General features: G+C 43.5%; 1 long non-coding RNA gene across 2 annotated transcripts; it reads right to left on the reverse strand.

Annotated features, from left to right (window-relative positions):
• Positions 1-485: 485 nt before the first annotated feature.
• LOC125483860 lies at positions 486-10,786 on the reverse strand. Of its 2 annotated transcripts, none has more exons than XR_007262770.1 (3): positions 10,676-10,786; positions 9,040-9,197; positions 486-679 (listed from the first exon to the last, which is right to left on the reverse strand). It is a non-coding gene; the product is annotated as an uncharacterized LOC125483860 (long non-coding RNA). The 2 variants fall into 2 exon arrangements; XR_007262769.1 differs by lacking the exon at positions 486-679 and adding an exon at positions 5,252-5,301.
• Between the last annotated feature and the right edge of the window lie 3,718 nt (positions 10,787-14,504).

Below are 14,504 nucleotides of genomic sequence, written 5' to 3' on the forward strand. Positions count from 1 at the left end.
GTTTTCCACAGTTCTTTGTTTTATGTTAATCTGAATAGCTTTTGCAATAAAATAGATTACCTTACAGCTCCTGAAAAAAACAGTCAGAAATGCTGTCATCACGATAAATTAGCAGAGTAGAACTTCCATTTCCTGACCAGGAATCGAACGTAGGCGACAAAGGTGAGAGTGCCAAATCCTAACCACTTGATCACCAGGGAAAGCAACAGACACATTCATATATTTTCTCAATGATACTGCCTTTGCGTTTTAATTTGCGATCATTTTCACTGTCGATTTATTTCTCAGTTTTTGAGTTTTTACAGGGTGGAAGAAAACCATTCCGCCCATTGTGTCAGTGCAGATCACCAAAACTCCATCTATTCCAGTCCCAGTTTCTAGCATTTAGCCCATAGCCTTGTGTGCTCTCATGGTTCAAGGGCAAATGTCAATCAGCTTGTCCCTGTAATCTCAAATGACACAATGAATTGAACTGAAGGTTCAGATGGTAAAACTGTGTAAATACTCCCTTAAGGAACTCATCCTCATTTTCACCTTCAGAGGGAGACACACAGACACATCCCCGAGAGTGACAGAGTCCTCATGATTATATCCACTCCATGTGCTTCATGTCCGTTCTCCATCCCCACACACAAGTTTCTGCAACAAAAGGCAGCTTCAGGTGGATCACAAGTGACTTCTGCAGAAAATGAGAACCATTAGCGTGAGCTGGGTTATGAAATGGACAGTGAGCTGAAATAGTCCGACAAGCTGCTCACATTCAACTGTCAATCTTGTGAACTCACTGACCCGATCACTGCAGCTTCTGGGAATCTAACAGGACAGGGCCCGGCAGACATCCCTCACTAACGAGAACTGACAGAAGGTGTTACAACAGGGAATGGCCAGACCCCTCTGATAATTAAACTAAAACACAAGCCCCGATCTGTTATGACAGAAGTAGGGGTTCCCGTCTAATAATTACCCCGTAAACACCCCCAGAAGCTCGCCTTTCCCTTCATAATCTATTAAAAGAGAATGTAATAGAAAGAAAATCCTTGATCTCCATTTTACAAGTGACAAGAAACAATTTATTTATTAAACCCAACAATGAACAAATTAACAAAATTACTAACAAACCGACAATTCCCCCTTAGACTGCTAACTACTCCTGAAATGGTCTAAATTCTACTATAATGCTGTCTAAATAAAAACAAGTCCCACTCATAGAAACTCAATTAATAAGAAGCAATAAATAACTTACAACTTAATCTCTCCAAGTTCGCACAGAATGTCTTCTGGAATATTCTGTCATCTCCGCTCTCTTCACAAGTGCCTTTCTTCCACTAACTCTGCTGTCAGCAATGATTTATCTCTATAATTTTTTCAATGAGGACTTTGAGCTAAAACGCTGTGGTCCTTTTGATGAATTCGATGTGCTTTCTCTGAGAGCTGAATGGTGCTAACTCTGGCAGATGACAGTCGGCTCTCTCCCTCGCCTTCTCTCCCCATGATGACATCATCACATTCTTACCATGTGATTGGTTTCAGGTTGTAAACACCATCAGATTTCAATCCAATTGGCTTCCTGTACCTAGGGCCTTCGTTTACATTAATTGGCCAAATTCAAACAAGACGGATGTTTTGCCTGCCGCCTGGAAGGCTTTCATACATTTGTTTCACTTTTTGAAGATCTCTGTACTGGCAACTTCAGCTGCTGCTCACAGAAAGATTTTTGTTTAAATTTCGAAGTACAGACAAAGCACAAATCTCAAAGGAACCACACATTTTAGCTTCTTGCCTTCCACTTCACAATTACTCTATCCAAATTCATAACATAAGGAAAACTCTAAACACTTTCACGTCGCACCTCTTTGTGCTTCTGTCCCTGTCTCACCTCCAGCTCCCAGCTCAATGACCTGCTTGGTACGAATGTAGGTAGATCATGAAGCCAATCTTTACCTGGAAAGCAGGGCCATGGATTGTAAGACAAGGCATTGAGAAACAATGAGCTTGCGCACAGCTGGGTAAAGAAACACCAGTGTCGCATTTTCCAGATTCTCCCAGGTACTGATTCCAGGAATATGCACAATACCAGTTATCCCCAATCTCAATGGATAACGTGCCTCACAGACAGGAGTGTATTTTGCAAGCATTGTCCTGTCACTTCACAAACTGAGGTCTCCAGCACTGCAGAAAGACCCTTCATGTCTGCAGCAGTCGTACTGAAGACCCTGAGTATTCTAATCTCATTTCCCAGCATTTCGTGCACAGCCTCAAATGTACATCTGAGCATGCCTCAACTCCAATGTTGTTCCATTCCAACAGTCAGTGAGTTGTATATTCTCACCATTGGCGATCTGGATGAAATGCTTTTTCCCCACCCTTCCTGTGATTCCTGTTGCAAACAAGGAGGCTTTAAACTCCCTTCTGATTTGCCCTCAGTGCTCAACCACAGTCGGCAGGTTTCGAAACTGCCCAGGGACACCCCAATGGGTTTCAAACTCCATCTCCTCAACCACTCGGCAATGACTGCAGCAGCGCACTACCCACTCACCTTTCCAGGTCTCTCTCCCTGTGGAGCTGAGGAAGAGTGACTCATTACTGGGTTTGTTTGAATCCAATCACTTCACAGATTTCAAAAGGGTTAAATTCAGTACATGGTGGGTCTGCTTGTTTCATTTAAAAATAAAAACATAAATTGCCAGAAAATCTCAGCAGATCTGGCAGCATCTGTGGGCAGAGAATCAGGGTGTTTCAGAACTGTTTTCTCCCACAGGTACTGCCAAACCTGTTGAGTTTCTCCAACAGTTTCTGTTTTTGTTTAATTTTCCCAACATCCGCAGCTCTTTACGTTAGCTATTATAACAACATCAAAACGCCTTTGCGGTTACTCAGTGGATAAGATTTCCGTTTGGGGAGCATTTTCCTAACCGCATTAAAAACCCGGACCTATATCACAAAAATGGAACTAGTAGAGTGAGAACAGTGCTTGCTCCTGCCTTTGTGACCTTGAACCACCAACCTTGCACGTACGAGCTGAAAGCGCTGACCAATTGCACCACGGAAGCTAGCGAGCAGTTGACTTGCATGCTCCTTTAAAACAGGCTCTTATTTAATTGTTCTGAACAAAACAGCAAGGAAGGAACCTCTTCAGGTCGCTATACGGAGGCGACAGCCTCTCCCACTGAAAGCATGGGCTGTTCTTAGTCCCTGCCCAGTGTTCCCTTTCTTCCATTGAGGTCAGAGTCTTCCATAGATCCTGATTGGATGACAGGTTCCCATCGCTGATGAACACGAGTGAATTAGTTGGTGATTTAATAGTAAGATGGCAGCTCTTATGGTCACTATTCCCCTGTGCCAGCCTCATAAATTACCAGATCATTCACCTTGATTTCACAAGCGACCTTTCTTTTTGTGTGTTATCTTATGCTCCTTTTCTTTTGTTTCTGGTCAATTCCACATTGTTTTGGAATTTGAGGATGTGCAGTCGAGAAACAGCATCTGACAGAATTGCTTCATTGTAATGTAAGTTGAATATCATCAGATTTTGAACATGGAAGGTAGATGCGCCATTCACAGTGAAGAGAAACTGTGCACAGATTCCGTGTGCGGACGAGGCTTCAGGCGATCAACTGACTTTGTGAAACTGAAGCAATGCCACACTGACAGGAAACTGTGGATCTATGGAGACAGTGGGAGGAGTTTCAATTACCCATCCAAGCTGCAAACATAGTGGTGTCATCACACCAGCAAGAAACTGTTCACCTGCTTCGTGTGTGAGAAGGCATTCAAAGCAGTTTCACACTGGAAAGGGGCTGTTTCCCTGCTGTGAGTGTGGCAAGTAATTCATTCAGTCATCCCACCTGCTGACACAACAGCAAGTCCATACCGGGGAGAGACCATTCACCTACTCCAGGTGTGGGAAGGATTTCTCCCGGTCATCCAGCCTATTGAAACACCAACAGATTCACACTGAAGAGAGACCCTTTAAATATGCAGATTGTGGGAAGTGCTATAAAAGCTCAGGTGGACTGATGTACCATCAACATGTTCACACTGAAGGTCGACAGTTCAGGTGCGCTCACTGTCGGGCTGGGTTCAGGACATCATCAACCCTCACTGTACACCAGCAAATACACACTGGGGAGAGGTCATTCACCTGCTCTGTGTGTGGGAAAAATTCAGTCGTCTCGCTTAATGAAACACCAGCAGGTTCACAAGTAACTTCAGTGATTGGATTTTTTTTTGTTTGTTCATGGGATCATGGCAACTCAGCAAGCATTTATCATCCCTTCTAACTGCCCAAAGGATGATTAAGAATTAAGTTTGTTGTTATATGAAAGGGAGATCAGGAAGGCAAAGAGGGGATGTGAGATAACCTCATCTGCGAAGACTAAGGATAATCCAAAGAGGTTCTACTAGTACACGTACAGCAAGAGAGCAACTGGAGACAGAGTTGTGCACATTAAAGATCAAGGAGGTCACGCTTGTGTTGAAACTCAACAGATGGGAGAGATATTAAATGAATATTTTGTGTCAGTTTTTATTGTGGAGAAAGCGAGGCCAAATGTTCACTCTCCATGTATCAGGCTGGACAGTTCCTGTTGCCAAAGTATTTGACCAAGAGCCAAAGAAATGGAGATTAGTTGATATTTCTCGTGGCCGGATTGACGTTCTACTCTGTGTGGCTTGCTGCTACACTTCGAGTCAATGCGTTACCGAGGCTGGAGGGTTTGAGTTATGAGGACAGACTGGATAGGCTGGAATGTAGGAGGTTGAGGGGTGACTTTGCAGAGTTTAGTAAAATCATGAGGGGTGCAGATAAGCTGAATAGCAAAGGTCTTTTCCTTTGGATCGGGGAATTCTTATGTTTTAAGGTGAGAGGAGAAAGATATAACAGGGAACGATGGGGAAACCTTTTCAATCAGAGGATAGTTTGTATGTTGAATGTGGACACTGAAAAGGTTATCTAAGATTACAAAGAGATCTTGATCAATGGGGACAATGGGCTGAGGAGTGGCAGATGGAGTTTAATTTGGATATATGCAAGGTATTGCATTTTGGTAAAACAAACAAGGGCAGGACTTATACAAATAAAAGTAGGACCTTGGGTAGTGCTGTAGAACAGAGAGAACTAGGGGTTCAGTGACATAATTCTTTGAAGTTTGTCACACGCCTAGACAGGGTGGTTAAGAAGGTGTGTAGTTTGCTTAACTTAATTGCTCAGACCTTTGTTTACAGGAGTTGGGACATCATGTTGAGGTCATACAGGACATCGTTGAGGCCTCTTCTGAAATACTGTGTCCAGTTCTGGTTGCCCTGTAACAGTTAGGATATCATTAACCTGGACAGGGCTCAGAAGAGATTTACCAGGAAGTTGCTAGGAATGCTTGGATTGAGTTATCGGGGAGGCTGGATAGGCTGGGACTTCTTTCACAGGAGGGGAGGAGGTTGAGGTTGACCTTGACCTGAAAGAGGTTGATGAAATCCTGAGGAGTACAGATAAGGTGAATGGCAGGTGTCTTTCCCCGAGGGTGGGGATTTCAAGATTAGGGGGCGTATTTTTAATCAAACTGAATTAGCTTTATTGTCACATGTACTCACATGAGTATAGTGAAAAGTTTACAAGTCAGCATTTATGGCACCATCTTAGATACAAAGGTACCTAGGTATAACACTACGCAGGGCCCTACCACTAATTGAATAAGTCCTGCCCTAAGGTGAATGGCAGGTTGTTTTTCATTAGGTTGGGGGAGTTCAAGACTCAGGGGCATATTATTAAGGTGAGAGGAGAAAGATTTAAAAAGGGCATGAGGGGCAATTTTTGTTTCACAGAGTGGTTTGTGTGTGGAATGAACTACCAGAGGAAGTGCTGAATGTGGGTACAGTTACAATGTTTAAAATACATCTGGAAAAGTACTTAAGTAAGAAATATTTAGAGAGATATGAGCCACATGCAGGCAAGTGAACCTACTTTAGTTTTGGAAAGGGGTCGGCATGGACTGGTTGCACCAAGGTGTCTGTTTCTGTGCTGTCTGGCTCTATGACTCTATGTGATTGAAACTTATAGAATACTGAGAGGCCTGGATAGATGGACATGAAGAAGATGTCAACATATTGGAGAGACTAGAACCCAAGTGCACAGCCTCTCAGTGAAGGGATGACCCTTTAGAACTGAGATGAGGAGGAATTTCTTCAGCAAGAGGGTGGTGAAGCTGTGGAACTCATTGTCATAGAGGGCCAATTCATTGAGTGCAATGATGACAGAGATACATAGATTCTCGATTGTGGGGATCAACGGTTGCCGGAGAAGGCAGAAGGCAGGAGAATGGTGTTGAGAAACACATTAGTCATGATCAAATGGTGGAGCAGAATCGATGGGGCAAAGAACCTAATTCTGCTCCTGTATCTTGTGGTGTCAGGGTTATTGTGGGTGACTTCAATCTGAACATAGATCACGCAAATCAAATCAGTAACACCATAGAGGAGAAATTCCTGGAGTGTGTATGAGATGGTTTTCTGGATTGATACAGTGAGGAACCAAACGGAGGACAGGCCATCCTAGATTGCATATTCTGTAATGGCCGGGGGGGTGGGGGTGGTGTGGGTTAGCTCAGTTGGGTGGATGGCTGATTTGTGATGCAGACTGATGCCAACAGCATGCGCTCAATTCCTGTACAAGCTGAGGTCACCATGAAGGTCCCACATTCTTAATCCTGCCCCTTGCCAGAGGCATGGTGACCCTCAGGTTAAAGCATCATTACTCATCTCTCTCTCTGAAGTGAGAGAGCAGTCCTATGATCTTCTGGGACTATGGCAAATTTAATTTCAGCATTTAAATTGAGTAATGAGAAAGGAATAATTTGCAATCTAGCTGCGAGAGGCCCCTAGTGGAAGAATGAAGAACTCAGTGACAGAACTCTTCATTCAGATGGAGAGTGACACTTTTGAGTCTGAGAATGAGGGCCAAATTCTAAACAGAGAGGAAATTACAATGGTATGACGAGCACGTAGGCTGCAATAACTCAGGGAACGTAAACTTAAAGGGATGACAAACATTTACAGAGCACTTGGAAGACCTGCAACTGCTGTTAATTCCTATCTGGCACAAAATAAACCAGGAAAGGTAGCCCTGCCACATAAGACGGGAAAAATAGAGTACGAGAGTAAGCTTGTGGGGAACGTATAAACTAATTGGAAAAGCTCCTAAAGATAAAAGGAAGAGCAAAAAGATCAATGAAAACAAATTGCTTACAACCAGAAACAGGGGAGAAATTATAATGTGAAAGAAAGAGATGGCAGAACAATTAACCACATATTTTGGTTCTGTCATCAGAACGAATGACAGAATAATATCCTTAAAATGCTGGGGAATGCAGGAGAGGGAGAAACTGAAGGAAAACAGTATTAGTAGGGAAATGGTGTTGAGGAAATTGATGGGATTAAAAGCCAACATATCCCAGCACCTGGTAATCGACAGCCCAGAGTACTTAAAGTGGCCCGCGAGATAGTGGACACATTCTGAAACTAGGGGCCTGAATCTGAACAGAGGAGATTGATCGTCATTTTTTTAAGATTCTATGGACTCTGGAACAATTCCTATGGATTGGAGGGTAGCTAATGTAAGTCCACTCTTTGAAAAAAGGAGGTGGAGAGAAAACATCGATTTACAGACTGCTTAGCCGAAAACTGGAAAACAGTGACAAGATTGGACAGAGTCAATCAGCCTGGATTTATGAAAGGGAAATACAGATGGACAAATCTGCTGGAATGTTTCAAGAATGCAAAGTTTAGAGTTGATAGGGAGGCAGTGGATGTAGTTTACTTGGGCTTTGAGAAAGCATTCAAAATATCCAACAGAAGAGATTAGCATGTAAAGTTGAAGTATATGGGATTGGGGGTAGTATATTGACAGAGAGGAAACAAAGTACAAGAACAGTCAGGTCATTTTTTGAGTGGCAGCCAGTGACCAGTGTGGTACCGCAGGCATCAGTGCTTGGACCCCAGTTATACCCAATATCTGTTAATGATTTAGATGAGGAAATTTAAATGTCATATCTCCAAGCTTGTAGATGACAGGAATCTGGGTGGGACAGTGAACTGTGAGGAGGATGCGCATATGCTACAGTGTGATTTGGAATTAAGTGGGTGGGCAAGAATACAAAGTGGATATAGGATGTTGTGGACAAAATGGGAGGCTATGCAGTCTGATCACAACAACAGAAAGACAGATTATTATCTGAATGGAAATAGGTTAGGAAAGGGAGAAGATGCAATGAGACCGGTTTGTCCTTGTACCCAAGTTGCTGAAAGTAAGCGTGCAGGTGCAGCAGGAGGTGAAGAAGGCAAATGCTATGTTGGCCTTCATTGTGAGAAAATTTGAGTACAGGAGCAGGGATGTCTTGCAGAAATTGTACAGGGTCTTGGTGAGACCACAACGAGAGCATTGTGGGAAGTTTTGGAATACTTATCTGATGAAGGATGTTCTGGCTATGGAGGCTGCACGACAAAGGTTTACCAGACTGATTCCTGGGATGGCTGGACTGACATATAAGGGCAGAATGCATTGGTTAGAATGAAATTCACTGGAGTTTAGAATAATGAAGGAAGATCTCACAGAAACCAAAAAAAGTCGAACAGGACTGACAAGGTAAATGCAGGAAGAGTGTTCTCAATGACCGGGCAGTCTAGAACCAGAGGTTAACAGATTAAGGATATGGGCTCGGCCACTTAGCACTGGGATGTGGAAAAGTTTCTTTATTCAGAGACTGATGAGTCTGTGGAATTTGCTGCCACAGAAAGCAGTTAAGGCCAAAACATTGAATGTTTCCCAAGGAAAAGATAGATATCGTTCTGAGGGTTAAAGGGATCACAGAGCATGGGTCCAAAGTAGGAACAGGTCACGGAGTAGAATGATCAGCCATGATCATACTGAATAGCACAGCAGGATCAAACATCACAATGGCCTACTCCTGATCCTCTTCCCTGTGTTTCTATTCTGTTAAACATGGGATATAAAAACAAAACGACTGTAACTCCCACAGATATCAGCATTACCTTGTCACCACTGGATGAAAATCCTGTAACTCCTTATGGAACAGCAATCTGGGAGCAACTTCACCGCACAGACTGCAGCAGTTCAAGAAGGTCAAGGAGGTGCAGTGATTTTGGAAGGTTCAGGACTGATTGCTCTGTCTCTCATTTTCTATCCGGTTCTAAAATAGTTGAATGTTCCAAGAAAAGCAACATAGGAAATAAGAAAATACTTATGGAAGTTTGCTGAAACTGTCTACATTCACTGTTGAGTTAGAAATTAATAAGGTTCTACATGGCCGTGAACAACTCATTATCCAAGGATTGCACAAAAGCTTGGCATCCATTGTTTGAAACTGGTTAACTGAACTGACACTTTACATGAATTTTATTTTCATTTCAAAATACCCTTATCTGAGAGAGTGGAGGTTATGAATAAAGACTGTGTTTGTATCACAGATATTGATTAGATTGCTCAGTTGTTTACTTTTGTTTTGCTCAAGTAATTGTCATTTCTTTTCTCTAAACTTGGTGTCCAAGATCTGTTAATCATAAAGTCTGGTTTGGGCAATTTAGATGGCCATTAAATTTTTAAATTTACATTTGGAAATGCAATCAGAATTTGGTTTCATTGTCACCTGTAATCAATTACAGGCATACAAGAGTGCAGTGAAAAGTTTACAATGTCTCCGTTTTGTACCTAGGTACAAAATCACAAGAAAATAATTTCACTGTGTTGTGAATCCAGTGATAGTGATGCTGATCTGTTTTTGATTGCTATTCTTGTGCTATAACAATTATTTGATGCTCAGTCTTAGTATAGAAGCAAAAATGATCTCCAGTGCAGGACAAATAATTTCTGATCGTGAGAAGATAAAGCTGGGAAATCAGCAACATCTAACCAGTGATGGGCAGCAACGGAAATCTCATTCAGTCACAATCAGCAGAAATAACAACAAAATAAAAAACAACGATATGGATATTCTGTCGACTGGGTCAGAACTTATCTGATTATGCCAGCCAGGAGAGACAAAAGATACTGTGGAAAAATCAGGACAACGACAGGGATACACTTCCCCACCTGAACAGGCCGCCAAATGTGCTGTCACACCAGGGATATACCATTCCCCTGCTCCATGTGCAGGAAGGATTCAGTCAGACATCCAGCTGCTAAGACACCTGGAAGTTTACAGGGGGTTACAGGACTTGGATTCTGGTGGGATTGCTGCTATTTATCACATCCAGCTTCATCTCACCTTCATATTGCAGTTTTACTGTTGTAATCCCTCCCACCGGGAATAATGAAACAAAACTGCAGAGCCCCAGAAGGTGACACTGGAGTAGATCAGGGATGGAGGGGAGAAGAGTGGGGGATGGGAAAAGGGAGCTCCGGAACTGAGGTGCGAACCATCATACGGCATCACGCACAAGTCTTTACGTCACTACGCCAACAGCGCCTGCGCACACCCACCGCCCGCTGAAACAAGTGGCTACTGATGACTGGGGCCTGTTTCTGGGAAGAAGCCTGAGGTTCTCTGCGGCTTAAATCGCGGCAGCGGAAAACCCATATTTGGAGCTTGAGACCTAAAGTGAGCAACAATGAAACTTTCTGGTCAGAATATCACGCCGAACGCTGGTTTGGTCTTTAAATTTTACTCACCGCCTAACAATGTGATAGACGAATATTTTTTTCCGAACATCCTTCACGGCACGCGCATGCGCGTGATCCGAAACGCTGCATGCCCGCTGGATGACGTCCCTTGACCAATTGAAAGCAAGGGGCGGGACTGGAGGTTTGACGCGGAGCTGCCGGGTCAATCTGGGAGAACGAGGGGCGGGGCGCGTGTTCCGACCAATCGGGAAATGTGGAGGGCAGAGTCTCCAACCTATAACGGCGTGAGTGAGGGGCGGGTTTGTCTTACATCCAGTCACTGAAATGGAAGGCGGTTTGGAGCTGTGAACAGGGCGTCAGGTTTTAAAGTCAAGAATAAGAGCTTGCACTGACATTGGAAAAAAGTTTAATCTATTTTCTGAAAGGTGAAGACTGCAGGTAAAAATCTGGCAGGCCCAATTTATATAGCATAACAGTTGCAGCTTTAGCCACTTCGAGTCATCGTGTCATACACATGGAAAAAGACCTTTTGGCCCAACCAGTCCATGCCGACTGCAATCCCAAACTAAACTATTCCCTCTGCCTGAGCTTGGCCCATATCTCTCCAAATATTTATTATTCGTGCACTTATCTAAATGTCTTTTAAACGTTGTAACTGTACCGGCATCCATCAATCCCTCTGGAAGTTCCACACACCAACGAATCAGCGTAAAAAGAAAAATGTCTTTTTAAAGTTTTCCTCCTTCCACCTTTAAAATTTGCTTCCTTGATGTGAAATCCCCCACACTCGGAAAAAGACACCTGCTATTCACCTTATCTATAACCCTCATGATTTTATAAACCTCTGTAATGTCACTCCACAAGATCCTTCGCTCCTGCTCAAAATGTTCCAGCCTATCCAGTCTCTCCATATAACTCAAACCCTCCAAAGCCAGTAACATCCTGGTAAGTCTCTTCTGAACCATCTCCAGCTGAATAATATCATTCCCATAGCACAGTGCACCGAACTGTACACTACTCCAGAAGAGGCCGCACCAACATCATGTGCAACCTTTTTTTACAGCATGTTCAATGGAAAGCTTTCTACAGAGAAATGTAGATTCTGTAATTCCCCTGCTCCCTCCACTGAGCCCTGCAAGCTTATTTCCCTGAAATGATTATCTCATTTCCTTTGTAGGTCATTGATTATCTTCGATTCCACCCATAAGCAGAAAGTACTACCCATTCTAGGGGACAAAAAGAGAGACAGTGTACGAAACAGATAAACAGCCCTTCGCGGAATTTATCCCAGCACTGTGTCAGCGATATGGGAAAGGTTGTCGAGCTAAAACATCATCTCCGTTTCTCTCTCCCCAGAAGATCCTTCTCCTGCTGACAAATTATGCTTTTCAGTGAATAATTGAGGTGTTTCCCGCCGGTACTGATTATTATCCAAACAATGAGACTGGTCTCTTCCAACATATTCTGTTTTGCTCAACAACATTTTTCCCACAGCCTGATGCCCCAGTAATCCCTGCTCCATGTCAATAAAAGCTGCTCCGGGTGAGGTTGGAGCTCACAGCCTCGGCATTTCACGCGCCTCTATACCGTCATAGAAGGACCGTGCGCTCACCGATTGCGTCACTTATTCCTTGTGACACGTGCTACAGAAATGTGGCAAAATATCAAACATTTTTACGCGAAAATATTCTCCCAGTTGATGACTTTCTCCCTTCAGACCCTCGCTCTCACATATCTGCGTTTGATGCATCAGAATTTAAGCCCTCCTCTTGGAGAATTCTCTCTCTCCCACAATCACTAACTCTCCTTTCCATCCATCCTTCCACTTCATTAAGGCACTGCACAATCAGACACCCATTTTCACATTGACATCGTTCAGTCTGCCCTGTTTTGGTCAATGATGCTGGGTACACGTGCCCCAGTTTCACCACTGGGACCTTCAAGCCAGTCGATCCATTTAGATCCCGCGGTTGTGAAATCAAATGGCATGTAGCAGCTTTTACTGACGTGGACCAGTGAACATTGGAGCATCAGACCCGGGAAAAAGGGCACAGGGTAATACTTGGTCAAAAGAGACTTCGTTGGAAAAGACCATTTTCTGTGGATTTCTGCATCATTTATTTCATTTGTTCATTGGCTACAGCTAGAATGTTGTGTGCAGTCTTGTAATTCCCATGATAGCAGGGATTTGATAGCACTGGATACGATGCAGAAGAGATCTACCGGGATATGGTCTGGGCTGAAGAGTTTCCGTTATGAAGAGAGATTGGACAGACTGGGGTTGTTTTATTTAGAGCAGAGGAGATTTAAGACCAGATTGAGATGTGCAAAATAAGGAGAGCTTTTGATAGGGTAGACTAAAAGAAATGTATCCTCTTGATGGAGGGATCGATCACAAGGGGGGAATAGATTTAAAGTAAGATGTAGGAAGGTTTGAGGAGATGGGTGTAAAAACCTTTTCAACCAGTGCGTGTTTTTAATCTGCAAGCCACTGCCAGTAAGTGTCCTAGAGACAGATATCCTAATAAATTTAAGAAGTATTTAGATATGAATTTGTGATGCTAAGGCATACAAAGCTATAGGCCAAGCAACGGAAAATAGAATTCGGCTAGTGAAGCAGTTTTATTTGACTGTGCACACATGAAGGGCTCAAGGGCGATATGCTCGTGTGCCGTCCTTGGTAGTATAGTGGTTAGTATTCCCGCCTGTGGTGCGGGAGACTGGGGTTTATTTCCCTGCCAGGGCGACTCGACACATTTTTGGGACCTTTCAGCGAAAGGGACTCAGCTTCGATTCTACCTCAGGTGACGTCTGTGCGGAGTTTGTGCCTTCTCCCCTCTGTCTGCGTTGGGGTTTCTTCCCACAGACGAAACACATACAGGTTAGGTGAATTGGCCGTGGGAAATTACCCCGTCGTGTGCAGACCAGATAGTCCGGCTGTGGTGAATGCAGGTTTACAGAAAGCTCTTGTAGGGTCTGAGGAAGGGTCACCGGACCCGACACCTTAACCTTCTTCTTCACAGATGCTGCCAGTCCTGCTGAGCTTTTCCAGCAACTTTGCTTTTCTTTGAGGATCAACATCACTTCAATGGGGGGAAGGGTCTCTGTCTATACGGTAGAGTTTCTATGGTTCTATGCGTGTTTGTTTCATTTAGGATTTTGAACTTGTCTGCACCAAAATGTGCAGCTCCTTAATATCTGTTCAGAAGAGAGGTGGTCTCAATACGACTCCATGGAACCACGCTGTGCATTGTGCTCGAGTCTGGAAAACAATTCTTCACCGAAAATTTTGCATCCCCGCTGTCACGGTGCTTTTCATTCCATGACATGACCCACACTACACCAACTGTCATCATCATTTCTACGTTAAAGAATACACAGCTATTTACATATATCTCTCAAAGAAGAGTGAAATTAGTGTCAGTGCACCTCACTAATCGGATACAAAATTGCATCAAGAAACAACAGGTTATTGTTGCTGGGTGTTTTTGTCATGGGTAGTCTGTTTCCAGGCTTGGTGCAAGGTCCCATGATATCTGTGATAGGAATATGGACGTTGAAGCAGGAATTTGCCAATCTGTCCTTGCAGTCTGCTCCATTATTCAATATGATTATGGAGATCACCCAACTTAGTACCCTGTTTCAATGTTCACTCCATACCCGTTTGTCCCTTGAGGCCGAAGAACAATAACTAACTGCCTCTTGTAAAAAGAATCAATGTTTTAGCTTCAACGGCTTTCTGTAGCACAGAATTCTTCAGGCTTGTTGCCCTTTGGGTGGTGATTTTCCCCTTACCTCAGTCCTAAGTCGCTTACAGCTTATCGTAAAGTGTGATCTCTGGTTATGGACTCTCCAGTGATCGGGAACATGCATCCTT

The sequence above is a fragment of the Rhincodon typus genome, chromosome 8, assembly GCF_021869965.1.
Source record: "Rhincodon typus isolate 14 chromosome 8, sRhiTyp1.1, whole genome shotgun sequence".
NCBI classification, from domain to species: Eukaryota; Metazoa; Chordata; class Chondrichthyes; order Orectolobiformes; family Rhincodontidae; genus Rhincodon; species Rhincodon typus.